The sequence below is a fragment of the Phoenix dactylifera genome, unplaced genomic scaffold (genome assembly GCF_009389715.1).
Source record: "Phoenix dactylifera cultivar Barhee BC4 unplaced genomic scaffold, palm_55x_up_171113_PBpolish2nd_filt_p 000823F, whole genome shotgun sequence".
In the NCBI taxonomy this organism is placed as follows: Eukaryota; Viridiplantae; Streptophyta; class Magnoliopsida; order Arecales; family Arecaceae; genus Phoenix; species Phoenix dactylifera.
The window spans coordinates 27,281-47,117 of record NW_024068190.1 but is presented as its reverse complement, the minus strand read 5'-3'; the positions used below and the strand labels follow the sequence as shown (position 1 = coordinate 47,117).

Below are 19,837 nucleotides of genomic sequence, written 5' to 3'. Positions count from 1 at the left end.
CTGGCCCCCTTAAAAACCCATGACTTAGCCTCCATTTGGAAGTTTTGGGGGGAAAAGAAAAGCAAGGAAAACTTTAATGAGGAGGGAAAAGAAAATAATGGAATAGAATAGACTTTTCTTTCCTCTTGTTTGAAACTTTTAGGAGGGAAGAAAAAGTACTTTCCTTCTTCTTGTTTGGAAGTTTGGAGAGAAAAGAAAAGAAAACATACCTTTTTAACACTTTTACTAAAATACCCTTATTATAAAAGGGGCATGCTTATGAGTAAAGGGTAAAATAGGTATTATCAAAAATTTATTAAGTTCCAATTCTTTTCTTTCCAAATCCTTCCACTTATGGAAGGAAAGAAAGGAGAGAATTGGAGACCAAAATTTTTCCTCCTATTCCGTCTTTTTCTTTCTCTTTCTCTCCACTAAAAAAACTCCCAAACATCAAAATTTTTAACTTTCCCTTCCTTTCCCTTCCTTTCCATTCCTTTCTCCTCAATTCCAAGTTTTTAAACGGACCCTTAAAGTCTTCACCCCCAAAATAATCTAAGAATTACTTCTTTTTAGCTAGCTAGAAAACTAGCCGACTCTATACACGAATATCTTCTTTCTTATCCCACTCTGTCTCTCTTTTATCGCTTACGCCTCAAATTGACCTGTCAATTCAATCAAGGAGCACATAAATTGAAGGAAGGCTCGCCTATTTACTCCGGGCACATGCCTGTAAGGGCCCTTCTTCCATCAAATTTAGCATCCGTCTATAGACTTCCTAGGCGCAACGTTAATGATATGTTGCTGATTATGCTGATCAAACACCTGGATGTATACGAGGAGATCGAAGCCCCATCCATGGGGGTCAACGGATTGGCGGAATAGGTAAGATCCGCGCATTCATTACATCAGAGGAAGAAAGCAAAGAGGAGTTCCAGGCTGGCATCTTCAATGTTAAAAACTGTAATTTGTAACACTATCTCCGAGAACCTTGCCTTTGTTGAGGAAATCTTCCGTTGTTTCTATTACTTTAGCATTGTTTGGTGACCCATGTGATGCCCATGCCAATCTTTCAATGCTTCTCTCTATGCTCCAGAATGTTGCTTGTTTTATCGCTATCGTCCATAAGTGAAGTGACTGTAGCATTTGTCCTTTTGAGTTGTAATATTGTTCCTAGCCAAATTTTGGCTCTCATCTGCATTTCTAATTGCATTCAAACCATCATTCTGATTCTTGCTGAATTTTGACTAGTCTGATTTGTCCTAACCATATTTCAGCCATCAACATTTACAGAATTCTCTTGGTGAGGATAGAAAATTCCTTGTTCAAGAAGATTATTCACAACAACAAATTCAACTTTAATACCTAATGTGAAAAGAAGATTATATTAATTAAGGAACCAGTTCACCCAAATAGCTGAAACTAAGGTCTCGTTTGCAGAGCTTTTGGGAGGTCAGAAAGTACTTTTGGCCCTCTAAAAGTACTTTTAGATAGAATAAAGGTGTTTGATAAAGAAAATCAGAAAGTTGGAAGAAGCTTCATTTTGGAGCTTCTCCGAAAAGCACTTTTAAGTCCTATCGGAAAGTTATTTTAAGTTATAATTTTTTTCCTTTTTAACTAAAATATCTATAATAAAATATAATAATTATAAAAAATAATAATAATTATTATAATATTTTATATCTTTATTATTGTATTATACTATAAATATAATAACATACTATATCAATGTATTTTAGAACGGTGGCTCGTGCTGCACAGTAAAGAAGAAAGAAAGAATGGTAGGTAGGGGGTGTTGTACACTGAAGAAGGAAAGATAGGTAGCTTGGGAGCAGCGCGTAGGGAGGGAGGGAGGTGAAGTATCTGACCTCACTTCATTACTTCGCAGGCGGCGAACCACCCACGAGTTGCTTCTTAACCACCGTTGCTTCCCATTTGAGGATTTATGACATGTTATAATGGCATATAATTGGGGTTGTAACTTCCCCAAGAATTTGATGTACACAAAGAAGCTAGCAAGATAACTGACCGTATATATATCCAGGACCACATTTTTAGTCTAATTTCTTGTTAATAAGCTCATCCCTCTTAACAATAGCCACTTAGGAGCAATCATGGACGAGTTGCTTCTGGTTAGTTCTCTACTTTGCATTAAAAGTTTATCAGAAAATATTAGTTTCCATCCATTTTTATCTTGAGCCACTCTTGGCTAGTTTGCTGATCAACGCACAACCTCATTAGCTTCTCTTCAAAAGTCTGTAGCAAACGAAATATATCAGCAGCTAAACATAAACCTGATCCTCCAAGCAATTTGCTTACTCTATCTCAAAATAGAGACAAGTGTGACAGAATCATTTTGGAGGATGATTAATACTCCAATACGCATTAGGGGATCTTCTGTGCAGGCCCTTTGAACACCTGCATACAAAACAAGGTTGTGAGTCTCTGAGAACAAAATCAGACTCCCCACATGCATATGGTTTGGGTGATTGGACACCCGTCCGTATTGGCCTTAACCCAATACTGAGGAGGTGGCTCTCATTTCACCTACAAGGATCTAATCCTGTTGAATCAGATTAGTAGTGCAATATGCCTCAGCCATACTAAGGGCCCTCCTGGCCACTGTCTTTCTTGCCATCAAAAGCAAAAATATTTCTTTTTTTTTTTTGTGAAAACGGCAATTCATATAGCTCTAACGTGAGTACATCCTACCAAATCAGAAAAAAGTAAAAAGTACAATGAGAGCGGTAAATCTACTACGGATGACCAAAATATCTCTTCGGAATGTCGTGCAACAAAGAAGGCGACCCAATCTGCTGTCCTGTTTGCCTTCCGGAACACATGTGCCGCATGGAACTCATCCAACTCCATAACCAGCCTGCGAGTTTCATGAATAAGAGGGTGACCATCTCCATACCTATCCGCACCCAGGATCCAATCGATCATTATGAATGAGTCCCCCTCGAGGTACACCTGCTCGACACCAAGAGCCCGCCTTACGTAGAAGATACCCATCCAAGCTGCCTGCAGCTCTGTCCCAACTGCAGTAAATCCGATCGTACGGCGTCCTCTGACTGCAACCAGCCTGCCAAGATGGTCTCTGATCACAAATCTCACACCTCCGAACATCGCATCCATCAACATACTGTCGTTAAAGTTTATCTTGCAAAAATATTTCTCATTTTCCAAATTTGTCAAAGAACATTAGCAAAATCTGTAAGGAAAGGATCCTTTATCTCCAAAGACACCTGAGACCCACTCGCCATTCTTCGATTCACCCGGAAAAGGGAAATGGTCTTAAATTCCTGCCAAGAGGCTACCAGTGTTAGAACGGCTCGACCGAAAATGTTATCGACCGTTACACCTGTTATAACAACGGTTGTTCACCTCAAAAAGTAGCATTTCAGACTTTTAACAACATTATAATAGTGACTGCTATGATGACATTATGAAGAAAATAATGAATAATTTTTTGGAACCATATAATCCGCTTTTGGAAAAATATTTTAAAAAAACATGAATTTTGAAAATTTCTAGTTTATATAAAGAAAAGGAAAGAATGATCATTATCTATATTGTAATGGACCATTATAATGATAAATAACATAGTATAATGTAGGAAGATGGCCAAAACCGTTGGTTATAATACTGTTATTTAAAACTCTGGGCATGTAGGGCCTAATGCATCATGCCTAACTTCACAAATACCCAGCTCTTTCAGCTAAATAAAAGTAGCAACAGTATTATTTGAATTCCTGCTCCCTATTTCTGAAAACTTCGACACTAATAGACTCTATTTAGTTCCCTGAGAAAACAGATCATATCAGAAAATTCTTTACAGAGTACAAAAGATGGCGTATGATTTAAATCAGTGCAATTAAATAGTTTGTGACAATGCATTGGTGCGGCCATTCTGAACATAACATGGATTGAACCTTTGGGATGGAGTCTACAGAGACAATCATTAGTTACATCAGTAACAAACAATCAAACAAGAGTCCACACAACAGAGCAATTGAACGACCCTTTAACCTTGAGCCAATCATCTGTTTACCCTGCAAATATATTCCATTACATTAGGAAATTGTTGATTATTACTTCAGAAAGCATAGAAGGCAGAGTAATATGATAATATCTAAATCAATCTAATGCAGCTGACAATAAATGCTTTCCCTAACAAAGCTTTATAGCAACACCCACAAGGGTGTTGTCATCTTTCAAAAAGTGTTTTTGTTGGCCTTTAATTTTCTGATAACTTGACATCCCATCCTCTAGTTGACTGCCGTTCACATTTAGTTCTTAAACACTGGGCATTTAATTTTGCACTTATTGTTGAGTCCTGTACACATTTACACTAATGTTTTGCATGCACTTGAACATGTTTACACACATTTACACTTGTTCTTGTACACATATATCTGTTTTGCATACAAGTATGCATAACCAGAAATTAAATATTAAAGGCAACAATAACACTTTCAGTCAACTGGGACTAATCATCAAATAGCAGTCAAACATGATGAACCAGGTGTCAATTATCCTTCATTTTTCCTTTGAACAAGCAGTCATGCAATAGTTCATGACCACACATAAAGAATTTTCACAGGAAAAGAAAGAAAAGAAAGACATGCTAATCAGTTGAATAAATTGATAGGTAGTTAAGCTGTAGTGCGGTGGTCAGCAAAAATACCATATGACCATCTAAAACAATATCAGAAATATAGGCCAGTTACATTCTGATAATATGAACCCAGGTCACAGCTATGGAAAACTACATTTCACTTTAGCATCTGGGAACAGTTGGTGTTGTATTATGTTATAGTGTTTATGCAATGGACAGTTAGACCAATTTATAAATGCATATAACCATTAGTCTGCTTCAGACTCAAAAAAGAAATTAACCAGTCTCCAAAATTATGTTCATAAAAAAACCGGGTCTCCAAAATTAAAAGGTGACTGTCAACCTTTTAATGCAAGCTGTGTTTAGTAGAATATATTGCTCCATTTCTTCTGCAATAGCGTTTCTGCAGTGTTTATTCAGTCAAGGACAAGGCATCACCTTGTTTCGATTAAGCCAGTGTCAAGTACATAACGAGAAGATGCATTTTAGGTTAAACCATTAGACTTTTATTAATACCTTGTATTTAAACCAGATGTCCTCAAAGTGCTAAGAGAAACCACCCTCCTATCTGATTCTCAATTCTTTAATCCAACAAAGTTGCATATACTGGTCCAGAAACCGGTTGTCTCTGCTGCTGGTTCATCTATCGCTTCCTTAAAGTTAGCTTTCTCGCTCAGCTCTACAAATGCATCCACAAGATTCTGAAGTCTCGCAACAAATTCAATCAGAAGTGAAGCAAATGTAGCCAATGACAATGCACTGGCACTTTCGTAGGTTTTTAACTCTTCTTCATTAGGTATTGCATCCGAAATAAAAGACCGCCTTGCAGGCCATGATACCTGCTGTTTGAACTCTCTTGCTGGCAGGGAGTCAACTGCATTGTTCATTGAGCTATGAGCATCCCAACTACTTGACAATTGGATTGATTTAAGATTAAGCACCGTCTCGCTGTGAGATTTGGTTTCGAGGTATTTCTTTTCACCTTCCACCATATTGACACAATCTAAGGCATCTTTAAGTCCTTCAGGCCACCTTCCAAATTCCCAGCTTTCTGAATTCACCAGAAGGTACGATTTCCGGTCTATCTTCTTTTGCAGCTCTTCAGCAGCCTCATGGACTTCAAGGAGGATGTCTCCAGGGTTCAATTTTGCCATTTTCTTGACTCTGTTTCCTAGCTCACGTAAAACTTTAGCACCTTCCATGCCTACCCTCTGCAGCTCACAGCTAAAAACTTGCCTGCTTTCTGGTGGGGCCTACCGTAAACTTTTAAACAGTCAGGTGGCAATACGAGAAAAAAGCATGTTCAAGAGAGGAAGAAGGGTGGGGGGGGGGGGGGGGGGGGGCATGGGGAGGATTGGGTTGCAGGGAGTTTTCTGTTCCGCATTTGACAACAAGACCAAGCAGTGCATTTTAACTTCATAGACATAGATATTCATTGAAGTTTCTGCACATAGTAGCTCCCAGATTGGTACAACCATGAACAGACAATCTATTGCACATCCATGGCCACAGGATTTAGCTAGAAATGCGTATCCACAATAACTCCATTGTGGTGATTATTAGTATTTGGAGACAGACATAAGATTACTAAATATTGCTGGCAAAAATTAGCAAACATTTAAAATGATTCTTGAGAATTTGGTGCTCTATCAAATATACCTAACAGAAAAAAAGTTCTTTAGATCTTGTGTAATAATTAAATGAATACCATGTATTTGACTGTAAAAAAAGATACAACCATCTTCAGCACATAGCAGAATGACAGTTGAACACAGACTATTTACAGACAGCATTAACAGTTGAATCCTTCTGTCCTCTAGCTATTACCAAAGGTTCCCTAGGATAGGATTAAATAGGTTTCTGGCACCTATATTTCATGGTTTGTGTTCCCATATTTTGCCACACTATCTTTTTTCTTATACGAGATCGTGATCGCGATCTGTATATGAGACTATAAACACCAGAGCAAGCACAAATAGCAGTTGATGAGAAGTATTACAAAAGTAGATCAAGATGGATATTCTCTCTTTCTTCTTTTACTTAACTCCGAAATCTTTTCTTTCGATCCAGCAGTGGAGATAGAGACAGAGGCAGATGCATTTGACCGAGTGGAGACAGCTGTGGAAGCTGCAATCCTGGAGGATAGAATGAAGTATGGAGGGCCTGCTGTGTTTTTTCCATGATCTTAATGATTTGTGAATATTATCTTTAATTCAAAAAAACTAGTAGCGTCAATGGCTTTTCCCAACAATATGCACATGGTGATTTTCACAAATAAAAAAATAAAAGAAAATGAAAAACTGCTAAACAACATATCCATATGTAATTTTGATTCACATCAGATGCTACCAAGTATAGATACTTGGTTTAGCCAATTGTGATTGCACAATTTAAAGTTTAAATTGACATTTGAATATTGGAATGTAGCATAAAATTAAACTAAATATAAGTTGCATTGAAATCCATAAGATCATGTAAAATGGCCCCCATTAAATCCATTTAACCCAAGATCAACAAAACTTGTCTTTTTTATTTTTGTGGCTATCAGAACATCTCATCGCGCCCCATACCGGATGTACCATATTGTGCCAGTATCAAACAAACACTCGGTTGGGAGGCATATCAAGTCTCAGTATGTTGAACCAACACCTATAGCAGATGTACGGACACTATACCAGTTGTGAGCAATCTTAGATAACTTCTTAGAAAATTTGAATTAACAGTACCTGCAACCAAATGATAGGTATCTTATGACAATTGCACCAGTACATGAGCTTTAAAGGTCAAGATACACTTGGAGTGAACACTGGTCATTGTTATGATCAGCTGTGGACATAAAAAAATCCAAAGAGTCCAGCACAAAGGGGCATGCGTCGGATGTTTGAGATTTGCTAGTCTGGAACGTGAATAGGACACAACAAAATCCACATTGGAACAATCAAATGCAACAGAGCCTATGCATCTAAACCGACTAAAAAATTGAATCCAACCAAGAGTGAGAAGAAGTCTTTTTTGCATCAAAATAAATGGACCAAAATGAATAGAACTAGGATTGGATTCGAAGCTACAATTTTGGGTATTAACGTTCATTGACAAACTTTGTGACAATCTAACATGTACTTAGAATATACACACATGGACATATATGTGAATATGAATCATCTTTTTCTAAGTACAATTTGTTGATGCCATACTAGATGAATTATTCTGGAATCAGGAAACTAGGGTACAAGACTTTGCCTGTCAGAGCTTTGGCTTTTAGCCACATTTAGATATATGAATTTATGAGCTCTTAAGATTTGGTTAAAAAAATTTTGTTTTGTTTTTGTATTTGCTTCACCAAGCATGTTAGCTTGTACTGGGTCCTTGTTACTATGTTTGTTATTTTATACATTCAGAAGCTTGTTTCTATGTTTGTCATTTTATGGATTTTTTTCTTTTTTAAAAAAATTTTGCTTTGTTCACTACTTGACTCAGTTTTTGAGCATGGTATGGTGTGTATGATAGCAATAGGGTTGGTAATTTTTTGAACTATTTAATGAGGATATTGGCGAAGTATATAAGCAAATTAAAGTAAAATCCATTTGAGAGGCACATATTCAAATTGAATACATGAAGTAGTAAAATTTTAAGATTTGTTGGTTATTGATGGAAGTATATTGTTCAAATTGTTGATAGTTTGTAGAAAGGTGTAAAACTACAAGAAGTCTAAGCAAGGTTTTATCTTTGTCTAACATGAAGAAAAATTCAGCTAAACATTAGATTCTGTTCTGAAGTATTCATTTGACTTGTTGTTTTGAAATGATTTTGGTTGTAGAAATATTAATTTGATGTTTCTATTCTGAATGGAATTATACTTGTTCCCTTGAGATAGCATTTATTTTGTGAGTTAAGATCCAAATACTCAGATAATGAACATGATTTTGCCGTGATTCCTCAGTGTACTTATTTCAAATGAGACTATGCTTCTTCACATGGTGTAGCAATATGTATTTAAGATTGTAAGTGGAACATGCTAGTCACGACTATGCTTCTTCACATGATGTAGCAATCTGTACTTAAGATTGTAAGTGGAACATGCTAGTCACAGTATAAGTGATTTTTCTCATCAAATCATTAACTATGCATTCAAATATATTTAAAAGCATCCAACAGTATTGAAATGGTTTTTCCTAATAGGAAGGAACTATCACAATTTTATCTTATGAGATGCCTTGCACATGCTTGAAATCCCTAGTAAGAAGATGAAATGGCCTTGGGGGTATAGACCGACCATTATAAGAAAATTTTATCCTACATGACCTGCTTGAACTTTTTTTCTAAAATTATGTACCATCATCCTCCCATAGTATCCCATTCCTTATTAAAAATGTTGTTTTAGTATTTCATTAAACCTTTGGAAGTGATATGTTATATTTAAATGATTGTTGCAGCGGAAACAAAAATTCTTTTGAACACAATAAATATAATTATTAAGCTATGTAGGTTGCTTTAACAAAAATACCCTTTCAGAGTATGACATAGCTAGGCTAGGCCTTCTCAATAAAAGAGATCTTGGTGTTTTGAAATGGCTTTTAGACCTAATGATCGTGGAGGCAATGCTACTTACATAGTCATAAGGGTTTAAATATGGTACAGAACCCCGTATTATTTTTGCCTCAAAATGGTACGATACCGGTGCAGTTTATATGGACCAAGACCATCAGAATCAATAAGAATGAAAAGCAACCACTATGCAAGTAAGGTGAGTACAGATGGTTGGTACAGACTACTATGATCGGTACATACCAGTCCAATAGGTTTCGGAATCCCAGGATCTACCCCAGTACCTTTTTGCAATCGAAATGGTATGATGCTGGTGGTACCATTCCCTTCCACCTTTCAAACCTTGCATAGTAACTTGTGTTTTATACTTTTATTGTCAGTAGTTTTTAAGCTTATATGAAAAAAGATAGGCTCAAAGTTTTGTGACTGAATTTTAGTGTAAAATTTATGGTTTGAGTTTAGTTATTTTTTGTTTGACCATATGGTTTTTTAAAAGAATGATTCAATGTAAATGTTACTTTAACATTCATATATGACTAATCATGATAGCACACTTCGAGATTTGAATACATTCGACGTCTCTCATTGAGACAAACCTACAATGCCAGTGATCAAGGCCTAGCACTTCTTTGATCATCCAATTAGTTGAATATACACATATAAACCTTAGTTACCTTTAGTAGGGGCACAGGTGAGATTAAATCTCTCAAAATTAAACTAGAATAAAAAAAAAAACATATGCAGGTGCGATTTTCAGAGATATTTTGAAGCATGTGCAAAATGATGGACCAAAAAACTGATTTGGTCCCATAAAAGCATGAGTGAATTTTTGCAAAACGATGACAAAAGGCAAGCAAAGAAATCTATAGCTACTCTTTAGAGCAACTAAAGGAATAGGGTACACAAAAGTGAGGATTAAGCCATTCTATCGAAGCTTTGCTAGCACTATAAGTTCACTAAGGCTTGAGAAGGTTGTACCTTGTTTCTTTAGAATCTATCCAGTCCAAACTGAGTTTTATAAATTATTGACTTCACTCAGCCTAGCAAGTAAAAGGAAGAAAATCTAATAACTTATTTAAAATTGGGCATGTGGAGGTCTATTTGTAGATATCAAAGCCCATTAAAATGCCAAGTACTCATGGTTATCAATAGAATCATGCTAGGACATAAACTACCCAAAACAAAAATGATCAAGAATCAAAATCTAACAAAGGTTTTAGTATGACTCGAAGTAGGTTTAAATCTAGTTGCATCAATATTGGTTGAGCACAAGTTGGCCTGCCATTTGTGTCATATCCAAGAAGTTCGACCCCTTTAAAACATAGAGAGTGAATCTTGCTTAGGTCAAATAGCTACTAATGACTAATTTTCTTGTGTGGATCACTTCAGGACCAGCTTAGACATGGAGATGTTGCTTTTCCTATTCTCACTATAATGGATTCTGAAGTTGTCCAAGTTTGGCTGGATCAACCTAACATAACTTCAGTTGTCCAACATTTGAAATCTCGACTATACTGCATCACCCTAACCCTGCATCGAGCACTGTGTATAAACACATTCACCCCAAGGTATCTGCTAATTGAATGAACCCCAAATAGATACAAGGGCCATATTGCATCTTGTACTGTTACAGGATGTAAAAGATACAGGGTTGATACAGGAGATCTTAACCCTTTCTTGAATCAGAATTTGACCCCATATAGCAAGCCTTGAAATAGACATCCCACAAATATGGTTAGTCTAGGGGCATGCTGATCAACACAAAGAGCATCTCCTATTATGCATAGATTCTAGAATGGCGCTTAGATAAATTTGTTCCTTCAATGTGATTTTTCTACAAATTACATCCAATAAAATCATGTACACTTCCGAACTAGTAAAGTCCCATGCACCTTTCTACAAATTACAAAGGTTCCAGAAAAAAAAAATCAGGGGGCCAAGTGACTGATGCTTCATAAAACTACACAAGCTCAATCAGTAACTCAGTGTAGTATTAGATAAATAGTTTTGTTTTAATATATAATTATTGACCACAAGATAATTAACCTCTCATCATTTTACCAGTATCCAAAAGCTGAATGAGCCATAACAAGCAGTTAACAGAGCCATTAATAAATCCATTAGCTATTGGAATTCAAAGTCATAATTGTCAATGTTCTTAATTGGCATAATTTTGTATTGTTTTGGGCTTAAATTGGATATTGGCCCCCAGACAGACAGACAGATAGACAGAGCCATGACCACTCCTATATTTCGCAATTCACTCATGTTCGCGTCTGAATAACAGAACCCCATATTGGAAGATATTTCTCAACAAATATCAAATTCACAATATGTTCTGACTTTTCAGGTCCCAATAACATATGATCTCTGATCAATAACCACAGATCTCAAAACAGCAGCATCTAGAGTTTACTGGTTCTGTGTACTATTTACTATAGGACAGAGAGAGGAATTGGTAGCTAAAGTTTTTCTCATGGTCCAAAGCCAAGTTTCTAGTTCTTATTTAAGGCTTCCACAGAATGATTGTGATTAGCAAAAGGAAAAAAACCCTCATATCAGATCAAAATCTCGACTGTAGCTCCACCAGGTAGCCAATATTAGACATGGCTAAACAGGGAAGGAAGAGAGGGCCATATATATGCATAAATGCTTCTTTCATTTTATGTTCTATGAAATTGATAATAGGCTTCCACCTGCTAGAAGTCGTGAAAAGGAAGTATCATGCAAGAGAAATATAAACAACTAGTAATAGGCTGGCAGTATCTGCTGGCGAGCTGCTCAATGTTCTAGTAGGAACAATATATACAGGGCCCAAACCAATAAAACAAAGCTCATGTATCCAACCACAACCACCGGACAAAAAGGTTCAGCTCAATGGCCCTTCCACCAGCCCATTGGTTAGATTCAAATGAAACCTTATTTCACAACGACGGATACTAAATAGCTGTTACCTGGAATATACCGCAGAACCTTAAAATCAAAATGTTGAAGCACTATGTCTATTACAAACACTTGCAATTCTTGTAAAGCTTGATTTTATCAGACCATGGCACACCTCCAGACTTGGGAAGAGGGGTTCATGAGTTTGGGTATCATCATCTTGGAAAGCTACAGAATTCAGCAATCTATAAAAGTGGTACAGGATGTCCTGTCAAAGATGAGGTGGTTGGGAACTTAGGCATGTTTCCTCCTTCCAGTGATTGTATAGTATCTTTCATTCAACTACATGTGATACTATACTGCACCCTCCCGCTGCACATGTCAGGCAGGCAAACATAAGCACATGTACACACCCAGAAGAAGGCTAAGAGATATCCATTAATGGGGTCTATAAACTTTCACTGATTCGAGGATCCAAACTGTGAATGGCGACCTAGAGTTCAGTATTATACAATAATCTTCCTAAGAATTCAGTAGACTTATGTTTAATTTGGCATTTCATTGAGATAGATAAACGAGAGTTCACATTTCTAAGCCACCAAACAAACACATATAAAGCATAAGAAACATCAAATTATTATTAGAACTGGCTGATTCAAAATCCAGAAGAGAATTGTAAACAAAGCAACTAAGATGCCAGGTACATTTGAAATCAAATTAGATTGATTTAGTAAAAAGGAAGACAGGTTTTATAAGGTTTATTTTCACTTCATGGCTACATGACAGGGGTATGTTGCTAGTTGTCAGGCTCATATGATATTATGCAAAGGCAACAAAGGTAATTGACAAGCACAAGAGGGGAGACAAAATATTCCCTAATACCAGATCTCAAGGGAAGAAATTATATTAAACATTAAATAATGAGCTTCATAAGAAATAAGAAATTATATCAAAAGAAACCATAACAATACAAGGATTTTACCTGAATTTCTGAAAGTATGCAGCCATGCAATGCCATAACCATGAAGACACAGTGCCTTAGTGCACCACCAACTTTAACATAGTTCTTCCAGGGATATCTCAACATCTTATAAGGACCATGGGGTGGCTCCCACATAGCAAAGCCTAACTGTAAAGATACAAGGAAGTAACGGCGCATCAACATCCAACTCAACTAGAAGCACATGAATAAAGTATTGTTTCAGTAGATACACACAAGAGTATCCTCTTGGCTTTTTGATTCAACAGCTGACCTATACCCACTGTATAAAGGATCATCAGAAGCTTGAGATGTAAGAATTTTAGAAGGAACCCTCTCAAATTCAATGCACTGAATGTACCCATTGACAGAGCCTGATAAAACCACAGATATAAAATCAGCTACAAGGGTAATTCTAGATCCACGTTAGTTTAATATTTGCAGTGGTAAATGTACTGAGCAGAGAAAAGTCTGTCAAAAAAGATTATACATGTTATATTTTGGATCAATTTGTTAAGGATATCTATGATTGACTATAGCAAGAAGACTGTGCTAGTTAAAGGATCACATCAATTATTTAATGGGCATTTGGAGGGAGAAAATATAGCTCAAATAGCTCAGTACTAAAACGGTATCAATCTGTTAGAGGCAAATTTAAGTGGTTGGGAATCCTTGATTGGATAGCTCATCTTGATATGATTATTTCAATAGGTGGGCAATTCAAAGGATGGTTCAGATGAACCATTGTGTACCTAGAAAAGAGATGTTTTAGTTTGACAAAAAATAATGACAAGGGAAAACCAGACCTTCCAAAGACTTTGCTACGCTCATGAAATTTTTTGCTACCAGGTTATGCAGATCCTCTCCTGCCCAGATTGGGTAGATGCAAATATTAACTCCCAAACTAACACCAGCACCAAGCACAATAAGGACAAGTCGACTCACAGCCGTGCAATAAATTCCCCCATCCGATATCCCAATGTAATAATGACAGCAAAAGTGACCAAGAAACACCGGAGGCCATATTCATAAGGCTTCATTGTTGGGTAGAATTTAATAAAGCTTGCAAAAAACCCTAGCATCCAAAAGCATGGCCATGAAGAAAAAAAATCAAATATGAGTACTTGTCTTTCAGAATTCACAAAGAACAAAATAAGGTATATTGCCGTCAAGCACAGATCTCACCAGCAATAAAGGTGCAGATAATAATGACTAGTTCCTCAAACTGTCCCGTCAATGTGGATAACTCTGCAACCCCTAGAGCAAGCCCTCCAGCAGTTAGTGTTCCTATAGCCCGATTAAACCCTTTGCTAAGCGTTGAACCTGCATGACATTCAGAAAAACTTCACTTCCACATGCAATACACAATCTAAGTCTGCTACTTCTATTTCCTTTACATCCACTTCATCCCATGCTCTGGTTAAAATGGCTTTGGATTATTCCTACCATGCAGATTGATTTCGACAAGTACGTCAAATAATCACCTCCCCAATACATCACTTTAAATTAATTTCAAAATCTTTTTCGAAATATATATAAATTACTGAATACGACCATTTAAGATCCAATAAAATCGGCCAATCTCATCATCATCATCATCCATTCATCACTAAGCATACCTACGCTGAATTCGAAGACGACGACGACGGTGAGGATGGCCCAGACGGCGTGCTTGGTAAGGTCCATGGAGGCCTCCTTGAGGAAGATGATGAACAAGGTCAGAGTGAGCGCAAGCCGCATCTTTGCGGCGAAAATCACTTTCCTCGGATCCGAGCGCCCGAACTTCCATCCCTTGTCCACCAGCTCCCGCGCCTTGCCCCACAGCCCGGCGATCCCGTCACCGAGGCGCCGGAGGCACCCTCTCTCCTCCTCCTCCTCATCGAAGTCGAGGCCGAGCCCCCACTCCCCCTCCTTGAGAAACGAGGAGAGCAGCCCCTCCTTGCTCCGCCGCTCGGAGCTGTACCAAAATGAACCCAATTTTGGGACCATCTGCGATCTCCCTCCCCCTATAGATTTTCGGGGGAATTTTTCTTCTTTTCTTTCTACTAGAGATTGCACAAGAAAAAGAGATGATTCGATAAGGAAAGATATATAGGGGAAGAAAGACGTTAGGGCTTCGACGTCGATGCCGGAAAAGGAAGGAGATGAAAGCAGTTCGCAGCGCGGTCAGATAGACGCTCTTCTCACTTCGGAGCGCGTTGGTCGCCATCCAGGCCAACTTAGGAACCGGAAAAATTTGTAGAGTCCTGATATTTGTTGTGAATGTCGTGAGAAATTATAGATTTTGGACGCAGCTAAGGACGGATATACAGGCGAAGAAAGACGATAAGGGCTTTCGACGTCGATGCCGGGAAAGGAAGGAGATGAAGAAGTATATCCTACACCCCTATAAGAATCCCCATCCTAGCCGGCGCTCCCCTTCTACATCCCCCTTACCCCTATTCCCTTTCCCCACCATCAAAACCACGATATACCAGCGATGGCGATAGAGATCGGGAAAACGATGGAGGGGAGGGAGACGAAGCCGCCGCCAACAAAGCCGGCGATGCCGTACCGGGAGGGCTGCGGGAGCGAGGAAGCGATTCCTTCTACCCCAACCTCGGCCCCCTCAGAGGCGATTCCTTCCCGGTCAAGAAACCTCCGCCCCGCACCCGCCGTAGCCGCCTCTCGCCCTCCCCCTCACCTTCAACCTCAGGGGCTCCCCCTCCCGGCGGCAGAGCTCGGCTTTTCTTTTTTTACGACGTCCTATTTCGGCTGAGGGTTTCCTTCGCTATTTTGTCTTTCACTGTAACGTGACGTCACGTCACGATACGTCCAAGTTTGAACTTTATGGATGGCGAGTGTGATTCCTATTTGTTCCGAGTCTAAGTACAGGGCGATAGCGCCATACAGGGGCCTGGATGCAAATCGTCTCGGTCCATGGAATTTTTCTGCTTTTGGCGCCAATGGCGACACAGTCATGCACAGGAGAGTCCAAGCTTCTCCTTTGTTTGTTTGCTTCTTTATCTGAAGCCTCTCCCACTGCGCTATACCACTCCATCCGATCTAATCGCCATGCTTGCGAGTAGATCAAAATAGGAACATGATGGGAGGCAAAATGGATCGTCCTGCTCTAGCGTGGAACCACCCAATTTCTGTCGGACAGACCCCAAAGCCGAACAGTCCCCCAAGCAAGTAATGACGTCTTGGGCCCGAGCTCGAGGCGTCCTGCAGAGTTGACCAAGAGCCGAAGAGGCCCTGTCGACCGTTTGTAGGAAATGACGTTTCAAGCTCGAGCTCGGAGCACCCTGCAGTGTCGACCAAGAGCCGAAGAGACTCCATTGATCGTTTGCAGGAAATGACGTCCTGGGCTTGAGCTCAGGACGCCCTACATAGTCAATCAAAAGCCGAAGAGGCTTCCGCGACCGCAGGTATCTATAATGACGTCGTTTCCCTCAACTAAAGGCTAGGCCGACTTCGAACCCTACCGAAGGACGAGCTGACCTCGGCCAGAGGAAGATCGAGCTGACCTCGGCCTAAGCGCGGGGCTGACCTCAGCGCTTACCAAGTTGACCTTGTCAAGCATATACTGCGGCCTCCGAGCCTCCTCGACCTCGTCCACGGCCGCATCCACGTGCGCGTCCATACTTGCACGGGCAACCATATATCGGAACTTCACCGCACCATGCTTCGCTTGCTGACCACGCTATGACGTGTCAACTAGGGCAATGCTTTGCTGCCCCAGCCATACCCTACCACACCTATCAACGCTGTGCTATCCACAAGGACTGCTCAAATCATATGCCTCAAGCAAGCCTTGGCTACATGCCACCTGGCCAATGCCATCTCCTCCCATAATGAGGACGGGCTATTCCTCCGCCACCTAGATACTTTTGCAAGAACTATAAATAGTACACATCAGGTAACGTTTAGGAACTTTTGGATCAATTAAGATCCACTCTAACTTAAGCTTTGGAAGGCTCTCGTCGGAATCGACTGGTGAGGCTTTGTGCAGGATCCTCAAAGTACAGGAGGTGCCATCCTTTCTCTGTCCTGACCGGTGGCTCCTCCGACAGAACCAATTCCATTTTAAAATTAAGCTTGTCTCTTGATCAAATACCAAAAAATAATACCATCTAAGCAAGCACTCGGTAATTCTCTCAGTCTTGCTTTTAATTTTAGCGCATCTTGTAGTTGCTAATTGAACTCTCAAGCAAGCCACGATCGCAAGATGGATGGCATGCCACTGATGGGTTAGAAGTTCGGTTGTATTCTCTTGTAAACTATAGGCAAGTGTAATGTTTTATGGGTGTGTGGGAGGGAAATTTTTTTTTAATAAAAAGTACCCTCACATATTCTAAATTATCCTAAATATTATACAAAAATATTAATATTTTTTAGTGTAAAACTTTGAATCCTAAAGTATATCCCTCCATGTTCCAAAATATCTATTTGAAATGCTTATAGAAAATTATCAAACAAAAATAGAGAATCATAAAGAAAACAAGAGTAGTCAAAGTGTTCAGCAAAAACTAAAGCAAACAACATATAAGAAATTGTAGTGCTTCACAAATTTTGAGCCAAGAGGATAAATAAAGTACCAAAAAAAATTTGGTGTTGCTAGGGTTACAAGGCTCTTTATGCTGACTAACATAAAGAAATACAACTCCTTTAACTAACTTCAACACTAAAAGATAAGTACACATTTGCAGCGTAACTAACATAAGCTATGATATCGACAATGTATAAGCTTCATACAACTATACTGATAGAGTTAGATGACTCCTCGATCTAAAAGAACTTGACAACAATATAGATATTGCCCAATCAATCAAATACTTTTGTCATGCAAATCAATTCAACAATCTTGTTGTAACCCTTACATTTCATAAGACCAATACTAATATTTGATTATAACCTCCATGCTTGAGCTTCGATTAAACCAACTTAAGATATATTATAAAAGGATAGCTCAACACTAGATGAAATTGCAGTAGTTTAAAACCAAATCCACCTATGATGATCATGATGAAGACATCTTTTGAAATTGAGTCGAGAAATTTCTCTTTTAGAAGGCTTTGGAAGGCAAGTTGACTTATTATATACTACAAATTTAAGCTTTTTAGAAGCTTGTAGATTAGAATCTATTGATATGAGACACTTATGAATTTGGTATCAAGTGAGCTAGGCTTTAGAATTTGTTCTAGCGTACTCTTTGATACAAATATGACATCCTTTTGAGCCACAGTGGTGATGAATTTGTTCAGATTCTTGATTATATATGCTTAGTTGATAATTATGAGTTTGATTTTTTTTTTAGTTGCATTTTGATGCTATTGTTTCATGATGGACTTTAGTTTTGTTTTATTATTTTGACAAGTTAAATGATATAGTGAACCTTATCATGAGATATCTATGTGGAGTTTATATTTTTTTCTTTTTCACTATAGTTGTAACACCCAGCGCAACTGATAAGGAACTGGGCTTAGCCCATTTGTCCGGTCCAGATGTAAGAGTCAGAGTAAGAGATAGAAAAAAAAAAGATAGAGCCCTGTTCGACTTGGAGTAGGAGACGGACTCCTTCTCCATCTCGATTTTCTACAAGAGCTAGAAAATCTAGCTTCCAACGATTTTTTAAAAATTTATACACCCCCTTTACCTTACCGCTGATAGGTTTTACCGATCGCTGCTGCTAGACCACCGTTAGTTTCTTCTCCTTCTCTTCTTGACTTCCAACAATTTTGGCTTATGACGCTCACTGAAGATTTCAATTGAGCGTCTATCGGAGTCTTAGATTGTGAGAAGAATTTTCGAAATTAATTGGATCTGTTAGTTAGATTGTGCTAAGTAATGTAACTCTCTTTTTATATTTATAAGTAATTTATAAATATTTTATGAATCAAAATATTCTTAATTTATGAACTTGATGCATAGTATTTTATTATTATATATGTTTTTTTTTGGGAATATTGTATGATTGTTAATCGAATGTATTGGTTTTGATATAGATTATGCTCGATTGATTTCGATGTCATATAATTTTATATATCTTACGAGTTGGAATATTGACATACTTTTGAGAAAAAGAGTTTTGATAGGAAATGAATTTAGACTCACAATCTGATTATGTTTTGATACCATGCCATTGGAGATTGTACGTTGGCACTTCGATACCCTACTAGTGGGAATTATACGTTGGCACTTCGATACCCTGCTAGTGGGGGATGTCTATTGGCATTTCGATAACCTATCAATGGGGGTTTTATGTTGGCACTTTGATACCCTGCTATTGGGGGTCATGTGGTAACACTTTAATATGGTCATAGTTCAAGGATGTCGAGATGAACTCCATGGTTTGAAAAAAATTGATTTATGAACGAAATTTGAATTTTGAATTGACTGAACAGTGTTTAGATTCGGTATCGAATGGATGTATTTTGCTTGTTTATTTTCAGTATATTATTAATTATTTTATTGCTTGTTTATCTAGCTAAAATATTCATTGCTTACTAAGTTGTTTGGCTCATTATTCTATATTTGACTATTTCTATAGATTCGGTGAATTAGTTTGATCCAGGGATTCATTATGGGAGAGCAACTAGAGACAAGATTTCGACATCTTTATTTAGACTAGATTTTTATTAGAATTGATGCAAGATTTTAGAATATCATTGGTTTTGTGTGACATTTAGTTTTGATTTATTTATTTAAATTAAAAATTGAACGTTAATTATTTAAAAATATTCCGCCGCTTGAGTATGATATTATGTTGAGATGCCTTACATACTTATGGGGAGAGTTTCCTATAAGTGCACGCCGGTTGCTACAACCCTCGGTTTGTGACCTCAGGTCGG

At 38.1% G+C, this 19,837-nt stretch overlaps 1 pseudogene; it reads right to left on the bottom strand.

Moving 5' to 3' along the window:
• Positions 1–4,046: 4,046 nt before the first annotated feature.
• Positions 4,047–15,471, bottom strand: LOC103723622 (annotated as a pseudogene).
• Positions 15,472–19,837: the final 4,366 nt, after the last annotated feature.